Source organism: Dendrobates tinctorius, unplaced genomic scaffold (genome assembly GCF_039654945.1).
Source record: "Dendrobates tinctorius isolate UK_male_01 unplaced genomic scaffold, ASM3965494v1 ptg000011l, whole genome shotgun sequence".
In the NCBI taxonomy this organism is placed as follows: Eukaryota; Metazoa; Chordata; class Amphibia; order Anura; family Dendrobatidae; genus Dendrobates; species Dendrobates tinctorius.
In genome coordinates, this window is record NW_027361679.1 from 71,372,250 (window position 1) to 71,385,226 (window position 12,977).

Sequence of the window (12,977 nt, forward strand, 5' to 3'; positions counted from 1 at the left end):
TATATATTTATTGTCACCGGTTTCTGGGAGATGGTTTTTTTTCGTGTTGCTGCAGTTGTATGAGGACTTGTTTTTAACAGGAAAAGTTGTAGTTGTCACTTTTTATTCCATCTTTTGTGAGGTGGCATGACATAAAAACAGCAATTTTGAAATTGTCATTTCATAGTTTGGTTCAGTATGAACATGACGATGCCAAATATGTATCGTTAACTTATATTTTATCACTTTTTACAATAAAATCAAATTTTTCCAAAATTGTGTTTGTGTTGCCATATTGTTAAAAGTTTATTAGTTTTTTTTGTGTGTGATCAACCATAGATTGTATTGTTACCAATTTGAAGTTCATGAGCCTTTTTCAGTGCTTATATTTAATTACTTAAGTGAAATGATCATAAAACAATAAAAGCAATTTTGGCTTTGTTTTATTGTGTTTACTGGGTGCGATAAATGTGCTCAATTTATAGTTTGGGTTGTTATGAATTCTGCTTTTTTATGGCATTCACTACAGATGCAACAACACCAAATATATGTTGTTGTTTTTTCATGGATATGGGACTTAAAAGAAAAAAGGGATATTTCCAATTTTTACCTATTTATTTTTTCAATTTTTTTTCCCTGTTGTAATGCAGTTGTCACGCTAAGGCCGGTTTCACATTTGCGCTTTATAGCGCAGCGACGGCCTGCGCACGGCCGCCGCTAAGCCCCACCCCCTCCCGGTTCCCTGCCCGCCCCATCCGGTCATCGCCGCCTACTAGCGCACATGGACGCTTGCGCACCCTATCTTTAGCATAGGGTGCGCAGATCGTGCGCTGGCCGTGCGCTAGCAGGATTTTGCTATGCGCTGCGCACTTTTGAAGGTGCGCCTGTGTGCGTCGAATGCAGCATGTTGCATTTCGGCGCGCATGGCGCACCTTCAAAAGTGCGCAGCGCACAACAAAATCCTGCCAGCGCACGATCTGCGCACCCTTTGCTAAAGATAGGGTGCGCAGATCGCAAGCGTCCATGTGCGCCAGTAGGCAGCGATGACCGGATGGGGCGGGCAGGGAGCCGGGAGGGGGCGGGGCTTAGCGGCGGCCGTGCGCAGGCCGTCGCTGCGCTATAAAGCGCAAATGTGAAACCGGCCTTAGATGGGGGAGCCACCGGCCAGTTTGGGCATTGCGGTCTGATCACGGTTCAATATATTTGTCCATCTGACTACGCCCTAACCACTGATATCTTGAGCTTGGTTCTCCAATACAAAAAGTGAAATTCATATATAGAGTCATTACAAACAGAGTGATCTATTTCAAGTGTTTATTTCTGTTAACGTTGATGACTATGGCCAATGAAAACCCAAAATTCATTATCTCAGTAAATGAGAATACTTTATAACACCAGCTTGAACAATGACTTTAAAATCCGAAATGTTGGCCTACTGAAATGTATGTTCAGTAAATGCACTCAATACTTGGTCGGGGCTCCTTTCGCATCAATTACTGCATTAATGCGGGGTGGCATGGAGGTGACCAGCCTGTGGCACTGCTGAGGTATTATGGAAGCCCAGGTTGCTTTGATAGTAGCTTTTAGCTTGTCTGCATTGTTGTGTCTGGTGTATCTCATCTTCCTCTTAACAATACCCCATAGATTCTTTACGGGGTTTAGGTCAGGTGAGTTTGCTGGCCAATCAAGCACAGTGATACTATTGTTTTTAAACCAGGTGTTGGTACTTTTGGAAGTGTGGACAGGTGCCAAGTCCTGCTGGAGAATGAAATTTCCATCTACAAAAAGCTTGTCGGCAGAGGGAAGCATGAAGTGCTCTAAAATTTTCTGGTAGATAGCTGCGCTGTCTTTGGTCTTAATAAAACACAGTGGACCTACACCAGCAGATGACATGGCTCCCCAAACCATCACTGATTGTGGAAACTTCACACTAGAGCTCAAGCAGCTTGGATTGTGTGCCTCTCCACTCTTCCTCCAGACTCTGGAACCTTGATTTCCAAATGAAATGCAAAATTTACTTGCATCTGAAAACACCTTGGGCCACTGAGCAACAGTCCAGTTCTTTTTCTCCTTGGCCCAGGTAAGACGCTTTGGTGTTGTCTATTGGTCATGAGTGGCTTGACACCAGGAATGCGACACTTGTTGGCCATGTCCTGGATTTGTCTGTGTGTGGTGGCTCTTGAAGCAATGACTCCAGCAGTAGTCCACCCCTTGTGAATGTCCCCCAAATTTTTGAATGGCATTTTCTTAACAATTCTTTCAAGACTGCGGTTATCCCGGTTGCTTGTCCATCTTTTTCTACCACACTTTTCCCTTCCACTCAACTTTCTACTAATATGCTTGGATTTAGCACTCTGTGAACAGCCAGCTTTTTTTTTTTTTAGCAATATCCTTTGGTGGCTTACCCTCCTTGTGGAGTGTCAGTGACTGCCTTCTGGACATCTGTCAAGTCAGCAGTCTTCCCCATGATTGTGGAGCATACTGAACAGACTAAGGGACCTTTGTTAATGTTTAGGAAGCCTTTGCTGATGTTTTTGTTAATTATTCTAATTTACTGAGATAATGACTTTTGGGTTTTCATTGGCTGTAAGCCATAATCATCAACATTAGCAGAAATAAACAATTGAAATTGATCACTCTGTTTGTAATGACTCTATATAATATGAGTTTCACTTTTTGTATTGCAGAACTGAAATAAATTAACGATATTCTAATTTTGTGAGAAGCACCTATATTTGTTACATCCGTAGCTTCTGAGTTGCAACCCTGCCGGGACGTATGGCGTACATCTGTAGCAAGGAAAGGGTTTAAGGTGGTTCTCTGGAAATAGAAAATAAAAAAAAGTCATTATAAAAATTGTAAGTTAAATATCTTACAATACCTTTAATATCACAGTCACGGAGCTTGCTGCGGCACATGTTGACAGCAAAGCACGTGTCCTGTTAACATTTAGTACAATTTTTTGTCAGTGTAAATGGCACCGGTTTAATGTACTAAAAGTTATTGCCTACATAGACAAAACAAAAGTGATTTGCTGAAGAAGGTTATTTAGAAATGTATTTATATTTACAGTGTATTTATCTCAAGTATGTATTGTATTTTCTTTATATTCCTGCAGGAACCTTTTAACTAGTTTCAGCTTAGAATTCAGTATATTCTTTCTCTGAAAATCAGAAAGAAACTTATAGCCAAAACACAGGAACATTCAGACTCTTTCTATTCATTATGTTTCTCATGGCAATACTTTATGGATTCTACCCAGTTCACTTCACTTTTAAGCTGTGTGCCCACGATGTGATTTTTAAGCGTTTTTGCCACGATTTTCAGCGTGAAAACGCTGCGAAAACGTTTAAAAATGTTGTACATGACGCACCCCATGCATTCCTATGGCATTCCACAAATGCTGTGCTAATGCTGCGCTTTTTTCCGTAGCAGAATCGCATCGCGGAAAAAATCGCAGCATGATCATTCTTTTGTGCGGAATCGCATAGAATTGCCGCGATTCCGCACCCATAGGAATGCATGAGAATCGCTTACTTCCCGCATGTGGCTATGCCCACCATGCGGGAAGTTAAGTGTCTCATGTGTGGTTGGTACCCACGGTGTGGAGGAGAGGAGACTGTCATCCAGGCCCTGGGTACCATACCCCTGTGAAAAAAAGAATAAAAAATAAAAAATCGGGGTATATTTACCTTCCGACGTCACGCGCTGCATTCCCGGGCCTCAGCGTTCCCAGTAATGCCTTGCGGCAAGGTCCTGTGATGACGTAGTCTCGTGTGACTCTAGCGGTCTCGCGAGATCGCTATAGTAACGCGAGACCAACGTCATCACAGGTCTCGCAAGGCATCGCTGGGAACGCTGAGGCCCGGGATGGCAGCGCGGGACGTCGGAAGGTAAATGTACCCCGATTTTTTATTTTTTTATCATTTTTAACATTCTATCTTTTACTATTGAGGCCGCATAGGCGGCCTCAATAGTAAAAGGCTGGTCACACTTGTCAAACACTATGTTTGACGAGTGTGACCAACCTGTCAATCACTTTCCAAGCGATGCTCCAAATCGCTTGGAAAGTGCTTGAGAAAATCGCAGCAAAATCGCGAACAGAATCGCGGTGAAATCGCGCGGGAAAAAAACGCGCGATTTCTGGGAAGGAGTCCGGTTTTCATTGTGCGTTTTAAAACGCTACGTGGGCGCATAGCCTTAGATTGATTCTGCTTGATTAAGAAGTTCCAACAATGATGCCTTTTTTAAATTGTCCCTATAGGATATAATCCTCCTTCTCCCTTTGTTAAGGCCCCGTCACACACAGCGAGATTGCCAGCGAGATCGCTGATTTTGTGACGCCACAGCGATCTCGCCAGCGATATCGCTCTATGTGACATGGATCAGCGACCGCCCCCCCTGCCGGGTATCGCTTATCGCGCTTGAACGTCCTGGGCCGTTTTTTGATCGTTGGTCTCCCACTGTCCAGCGCGCATCGCTGCATGTGGCAGCGAGAGACCAGCGATCAGCGACGCTGGGAGATGGTTTCCAATGTAAACAGCGGGTATCTAAGAGCCGCACTAGCGATCAGCTAACTATGTCCCAGCAATTCCATCCACGTCAGATCGTTGGTGGGATCGCTGGGACATTGATACGTGTAACGGGGCCCTTAGTCTTTCTTTTTCTGTTTGCTATCTTATTTCTCCTCTAGAGTACTTCTCGAGACACCTTAAAGGAATGATCTGGCACCTAAAATGTATTTTCTAACTATCTGTCCTTATACCCTAACCACTTTTGTCATATGCTTTATTACACAATGCCCAAACTTCTACCTATTCAGCTGGTCCCTAAATGTGTTTTTTTACTATACTTCCTGTGACCTTTTTTTGGAGAGGAGTCTTGAAAGTAATGTCACAGGAGGCTGGAACTGCACTCACTCCCAGTAGCGTCTATCGCCTCTCCTAGGACTGGACGTCACAGAGGGTAATGCTGCAGTTACTCACTAGTTTGTTGCATCGCTGCTTCCTCTGAAGACATCTTGGATCCTGGGTGATAGACGCTGTGGTAGATGTGAGTGATATCGGCAGCTAGGGGCAGTGATTGACACCAGTGCTGTTCCCTGATGACAATTCATTTGAAGGCGGTGATAGAAGCTATGGGGCAACATCGGTGTCACGCACTGCTTCTGTCTCTGTCACCTGATGAGGTATTGTTTGTCAGGCGGTACGGCGGTGGTGGAGACAGAATCAGAGAGCTGGCACTCACTTCTGCCACAATGTCCATCAACCAGGATCCAAGTCCCCTTCATAGGGAATGGTGACGCAGCAAACTACTAAGTAACTGCAGCGCTGCTCTCTCTGACATACTGTTCCAGCAGGGATGATTAGGTAGATGATTTAGAGGTTAGGTAAAGAGGGGAAAATGTAGGGTTTTGTGTAATAAAGCAAATTACAAAAATGGTTAGGGTGTTAAAATAGTTAGAAAATACATTTTGTGTGTTGGGTCACCCCTTTAATACTGCACACATCATAACTTTCTTTTTATTTAATTCATTTGTTTTTTAATGCATCTTCATTTTTTCCATAGTTCTTCACAACCATTGTTGAAAATGCTTCAGTTGAAACTATTCAGCCTCTTTATGTGCTGTCTGGGTATTTGTGTTAACATCCAGAAGTTTTAATTTGTCTTCAATTATGATCACAGTACTGCTGTGTTTTGGCCCGTGACACTCCGTTAATTTGTGGTGTAGTTGATGGAGCTTTACCAATAAATACTTTCATCACTCACTTTGGCGCTATCGATGGTGATTTAACACAGAGCTTGTAACTTTTATAATTAATCGGAGTACGTCAGGGCTCAGATATTCTTGTCTGGATGATAATAATGGTATTTGAATTTTTACTATGTAAACGCTGATTTGAGATATAACTATATAACATTAAAGAGTAATAATAAACAACATTGTTTCATATATATATATAAAGATTAACATGGGACCATATATTTTCCTATAGAAAAGAACAAACCAGGATCCTTGTGTACCCAAATGTTCAAGTCCACAGTGTAAAATATGAATCTTCCAAGTCTGGTAAGTGATGTGTTATTTTCAAAATAATAAATATAGAAAGATATAGATGAGGGAACTGTGCACCATGGTATAATACTAATTAAATATATCTTACACACTTAAAGGGTATCTGTCACCAGGTTTGTGCCACCTAATCTGAGAACAAAATAATGTAGTGACAGAGACCCTGTTTCACTTATTGGGCTGCATACTTTAATTTTGATAGTTATCTGCAGATAAAACAGTGATTTTGTAAAAAGAGGACTAGTAAACCTGCTACCAGATAGGCCTACATATTCAAAACCCTGCTCCAACTACCGACTGGCAGTTTTCAATGCACTGTGTACACAGAAAGCTGCCAATCATTGGTATGGGTGGAGCTATACCGGCTCAGAACTCATAGCACTGCTAGATCTGCAACAGCTAGAACAGTGATTTTATCAAAATTGTTAAAAAAAAACAAAAAAAAACCCTCAACTCATGGTGTTGTAGGCCAGTGGTGGCGAACCTATAGCATGCAAGCCAGAAGGGGCACGCAGAGCCCTCCCTGTGTGCCGTTTCGCATCAGTGAACCGAGGCCGGCAGGTGGCCAGTGTGTGACACCAGTCCTTACTTCAGCTGTATCTGCGTCCTTGGACACACATCCAGCTGAAGTGTATTTCAGTGCATGAACTTGCCAAGTCTGTGAGCCGCAATACAAAATGCTTCTGGCCAATCAGAGGCCAGCAGCTGATGCCGGTGCAAGGCAGTGATGTCATGCACCTCCCGTCACTTGGACGATGAAATCAGCCGCCAGCTTCAAAAGACGAAGGGGGAGAGGAAGGAAGGTGAGTAGGATTGTTTACTGTGTTTTTTTTAATATTTCTATGCGTTGAATTGTGGCGCTGGCAGGATGGGGGTGCATATACTAGGATGGGGTGACATAAACAAGGATGGGGGCATATATACCAGGATGGGGGCGCATATACAAGGATGGGGTGACATATACAAGGATGGGGGCATATATACATGGATGGGGATGCATATACAAGGATGGGGTGACATATACAATGAATGGGTGACATATACAAGGATGGTTTGACCTATACAAGGATGGGGATATATACCAGGATTGTGGCGCATATACAAGGATAGGGTGACATATACAAGAATGGGTGACATATATAAGCATGGGGGCACATATATACCAGAATGAAGGGTGTATACCAGGATTGGAGACATATACATGGATTAGAGGAGCATATACCAGGATAGGGAGCATATACCAGGGTGAAGGGCGTATACCAGGAAGAGGGAGCAAATACATGGAATTGGGGGTATATACATAGATTGGGGGAGCATATACAAGGATGGGGGAATATATACAAGGATGAAGGCCATATACCAGGATGGGGGAGCATATACATGGAATTGGGGGAGCATATACCAGTATGGGGAGCATATACAAAGATGGGTAGCATATACTAGGATGGGGGTGCATATACATGGAATGGGGCACATATACCAGGATGGAGAGGGAACATATATACCAGGATTGGGGGGGCATATACCAGGATGAGGGTGCATATACCAGGATGTGGGGGCATATATCAAGGATGAGGGGCATATACCAGGATGGGAAGAGCATATACCAGGAAAGGAAGCCATATTCCTTTATATCTCCAGTCTGTGGCTGCTCACGGCTGCCCCCCGCCTGCTCCTCTGCATGAGTTATTTTTTTTAAACTAAAACCTCAATATTCAGGCTTAATTGCCGTGATGGCATTGGTTTTGGGTTGCAGTTTGACCACTCGGTCTCTAAAAGGAATGCCATCACTGTTGTAAGCTATTAGCAGCACAACTACCAGAAGTGTTACAAAAAATGCCATTACGATGGTAATAGCAAGAACTTTAATACATTTTAAATACTGTAGAAATTTAAGACAGCGCAGTCATACTGTAAAAATATATGCTACACAAACCCACACACACAAACATTAATACATAGTACAAATGACAGTAATGCATTGTAAAGTGGTTTAAAAGGCAGTATTCTCATGTCATCTTTTCATCAACATTTATGGCATATCCACAGGATATCCACTCTTTTCATAGCAATGAATGAAAGATGCAGTGAAAAAATCTACATAATTGCCTGGAGATGATATAAAACCTTGTTTGTACAGGCTTCACTGCTATTGTGTTTTTCTTTGGTAGAAACATTTACTATACAGCATGAAGTTGTTGCAAACATTTGGATACAAATTTGTAGGAGCTACCTACTGCTTCAAGCTATGCCGTAACTCTTTCCTAATTCGCTTTCACGATTCTATTACATTTCCAGTTTTTAGTCCTTGCAATGTTAATGCAATTTGTCCACAATTATGCATTCATTTTACATCTGATTTTGACGGAAATTTCTCAAGCTTAATAGTCGCTAATAAAACTATAACAAAACGACACAAATATTGTGAGAACATTTTGCAACATTTATCATTTCAGAAATGAAAACAGGTGGAAAAAAAGTGTGTCAGATATAGTAATGTATGTGATGTAGTTCTTACCAATTTCTCACTCCTGTTTCGTTGCTTGGATCCAAATCGGCCCCCTTCAATGTTTGCATCCTAAATCACCTGAATAGGGGCGCTCATGTGTTTAGATAGTATGGCCCCAATTCATTAGGAATGATGCCTAGTACTCCAGCTGTGCAAGAGTCTGATGTGCCAAATTTGTTATGAAGTGCATGTTACTTAATGACTTGATGAATTCTTCACTTTTTCTTAGTGGCATGGGCTTCTGTGAGCCTTACCATAGACTGGAGCAACACTTATGCGGTAACAAACGCCTGCACCAATAATACATTTGATGGGTTGGTGTGCCCACATCCTGTCTTGACTTCTCCAACAGCTGAACTGCTTGAAACTGGCGTAAAAATGCCCAAAGTCACAAAATTATTTTGCAACTCCGCGTTGTTCAAAAAATTTAAAATGTGGGAATCTTCAAAGCATTTCTCACCAGTTTTCTGGTGAAAACACTATAAATCGATCTCCCTACATTGAAATGCTGGATAGAAAATGTGATTTGGATCCACAGAATGTTCTTATGATAACTCAGTCCTTGCCAGCGCATCGGTAAGAAGTTTTGTCATGAGGTTATAGAAGAGTTGCATCATTCAAAATTGCTAGGCAAATAAAACTGTCCAACCTAATTTATCTTCGCCTAATGGCCTTTTATATTGCATGCGTAGAAGTTCTTTTCTAATATTGGTTTTTCAAGCAATTTGGAAGCAAAGAAAAGATCAGCCATTCATTCATGCTTGAAAAATCACTGACGGATGATCAAGAGCCGGCTTCCACAGCGACAGGTGTGAGTTGCTTAAAAAAACCTGGACTGCTATAATGGGATTGCTCGATAAGTCAAGGCTTCTTCTCTTGAACATTATTGCATTTCATGGGATGTTTTACGGGAGCAGTAAATATAATTCTTTTTCAGTGTTATCAGGGTGAGGTTTTTTTTTTGCAGGACTTATTTAATGTTTTATTGATTAACCTGCAGCCAGAAAAAGATAAGAGACAACACAGGGAGTACATTCAATTTAATGCACACAACTTATCTTTCCTTTCAATGACCAATACATTTTGTTTTCAATTTATATATTCAATAATTGAACCATGATGTGACCATGTCATACAGTAAAGCTTTTATTCTTTGTAATATACAACCTAAAATGAGACACCACTACATATAAAATTATTTTTTTTTATTGTATTTAATTCCACATAAAATTAAAGATAACAGTGAAAAACAGGACAAAAATTAGACAAGAGAGGGGTTGTTATGTTGATATGTAGTTAATATAGCCAGGGCCGGTTTTAACAAAGTGGGGCCCTAGGCAAAGTTTAAAATGGGGCTCCACATGCTAACATATTGCATATCATACAGAAGCATTTCGGTTGTAGTTACATGAGCTGAGTTCAGGCCGCTAAATGAGTGTGATCGACAATATTGAAGTCGTTCAAAACTTGTTTCCCGGCCTCTTTCCACCGTCTGAGAAAGAATGATAGGGACAGAACAATCACTAATGGATCACTAACAGATCGCCATACATTATCATGTTATTAGCAGCACATCTACAGTTTACAGCCCATAGTCCTCTATATAATATAATGTGCCCCATAGTCCTCCATATAATATAATACACTCCCTATAGTCCTCCATATAATATAATGTGTCCCATAGTCTTCCATATAGTATAATACACTCCTCAGTCCTCCATATAGTATAATACCCTCCTCATAGTCCTCCATATAGTATAATACACTCCTCATAGACCTCCATATATTGAAATTCACTCTGTCCTCCATATAGCATAATACACTACTCAGTCCTCCATATAATACACTCCTCATAGCCTTCCATATATTAAAATACACTCAGTCCTCCATATAGTATAATACACTTCACTCCTCCATATAATATAATACACTCCTCCATATAATAAAATACACTGCTCAGTCCTCCATATAGTATAATACACTCCTCATAGTGCTCCATATAGTATAATACACTGCCAGTCATCCATGTAGTAGAATTCACTTCCCATAGTATAATGCACCCCATAGTTCTTCATATAATATAAAGTATTTCCCATAGTCCTTGATACAGTATAATGCAGTCCACATATAGTATAATGCTGCCACCCCATAGAGCATAATGCAGCCCTGCCATCCAATATAATGTAAACCCCATAGAATATAATGCAGCCCCTCCTTTATAGTATAATTCAGCCACCTCACAGAATATAATGTAACCCCCCATAGAATATAATGCAGCCCCCATCATATAGTATAATGCAGCCCCTCCATAGAATATATGGCAGTCCCCTCAGAGTATAATGCAGCCCCTTATATAGTATAATGTAGCCCCTCCATAGAATACAATTTAGCCCTCCTCATATAGTATAATGCAGCCCCAATAGAATATAATGTAGCCCCTCATAAAGTATAATGAAGCCCCCATACAATATAATCCAGTCCCCTATAGAATATAATGCAGCCCCCCTAGAATACAATGTAGCCTCATATAGTATAATGTAGCCCCCTCAGAGTATATATCCCCATAGAATATAATAAATATAATGTAGCCCTGAATAGAATAGAATACAGCCCACCTCCCCATAGAATATAATGTAGCCCCCCATATTATATAACACAGCCTCCCCATAGAATATAATGTATAATGTAGCCCCCATGGTATATAACACAGCCACATAGTATATAACACAGCCGCATAGTATATAGCATAGCCCACATATTATATAGCACAGCCACATGTCATACAGCACAACACCACATGGTATATAGCACAGCCCTACATGGTACATAGCACAGCACCACATAGCATATAACCCCCTTCCCGAGAATGGCCCCATAGTCCAGTACTCACTGTTACATTAAAGAAAAACACACTCCTCACTTCTCCTCATGCCCACGCTGCTCCCGGCTCCTGTCTCAGCGGCTGAACGGCTGCTCTGCCTGGCACACAGTGAGTGCGTGATTATGTCATCGCGCACCTGCAGTGTCAGAGGCAGAGTGGGGAATGAAGGGAGAGGGAGTGTCAGCTCACGCTCTCTCCTTCATCATTGCTTTGAACTGTGCTGCCGGTATAATTCAAAGTGGCGGGGGGAGTCGGCGCTGGCGGCAGGAGAGCCCCCCTGCCTAACGGGCCCCATAGTGACTGTGTGATGTGCTGCTATGCTAGAGGCCCCTGGAGGAGCGGGAGCCCTAGGCAGCTCCCTGGTCTGCCTGCCACTAACACCGGCCCTGAATATAGCAATTATATTCAGCTTTGTAAAAAATAGCTGGTATATAATCAATGATTAGCAAAAAGTTCCTCAATAGTCTGTACCCATATATCAACAATAATCTGTATGATTTGTACAACAATGATTTGATATCTGATATTTGATGTTTGAGTAGGGTGTTGGACGTGATAACCCTGGAGGTCCTTTCCAACTCTAACATTCTATAATTCTATGATAGTATGGAGACTATAGAGGAAATGCAAAAATTCCAAAGAATATATTGAAATTAACCTTTGATGGTGTTAAGAATGGTGATCCATCTTACGCCTTTTGAGTGAGAATTTTCTTCCAATTACCTCCCCTTATATCTATATGAATTTTATCAATTCCACTTACCTTTATCTTGGGAGGCATCACAATTAAGAAAAAATTTGAAGTGACATGGGAGAGTCTTCAATTCACTAATATCCGTTTCTTGTGGTAAATCTTGTTGTAGGGGCAACGAGCACTGTAAATGACCCCTACCGTATTGCAACAAATACTATGGGTAATTTTGTTAGTCTTGCTATTGGATGAGTCCATGACGAGTTTGATTGCTTCAATATTTGGACATGCCGCGCATGAGCCACAAGGACAAAAGGCCCAAAAATGACCTTTGGAGCCAAAAATTGTCTTAGTCTTAGGTGCTTCATAATGGCTTCTCACTAAGATATCTTTTAAATTGCGAGTTCGTCAGTAGGAAATTGTAGGATTTTTTGAAACTTGTGATGTCAATGTTTGGTCTAAAATGTTCCGATACTTTTTTAGAGCCTTCCACATTTTTCAAATTAGAAGTAGAGATGAATCAAACCACATCATTTTGTTTTGGTTTTCTGTGTTGGTATAGATCATCCGATCTCTTGGAGAACTTAAGGGCCCTTTACATATAGCCATATCGCTAGCAATATCGCTAAAGTGTCACCGATTTTGTGACGCAGCAGCGATATCACTACGTGTGATACTCACCTCCGACCAGCTCCCTCGCTGGTTATCGCTGATTGCGCGAGATCGGCCTGGTTCATTTCTCGTCGGCGGCTATTTGCTGGCGCCGACGAGCGAGCCATGGACGCGGGCGGAAGAAGACATCAGCGCTGCGTATGACGGTAAGTACCGACCGCTGCTGCATCGC

General features: G+C 41.6%; 1 protein-coding gene across 1 annotated transcript in view; it reads left to right on the plus strand.

Annotated features, from left to right (window-relative positions):
• The window catches only part of CSGALNACT1 (chondroitin sulfate N-acetylgalactosaminyltransferase 1), a 601,617-nt gene that overhangs the window by 224,105 nt on the left and 364,535 nt on the right, over positions 1 to 12,977 (plus strand). Inside the window, exon 3 of the mRNA XM_073543233.1 lies at positions 5,976 to 6,049. The gene's annotated coding sequence lies outside the window, so the exon portion shown is untranslated. The remainder of the gene's footprint in view (positions 1 to 5,975; positions 6,050 to 12,977) is intronic.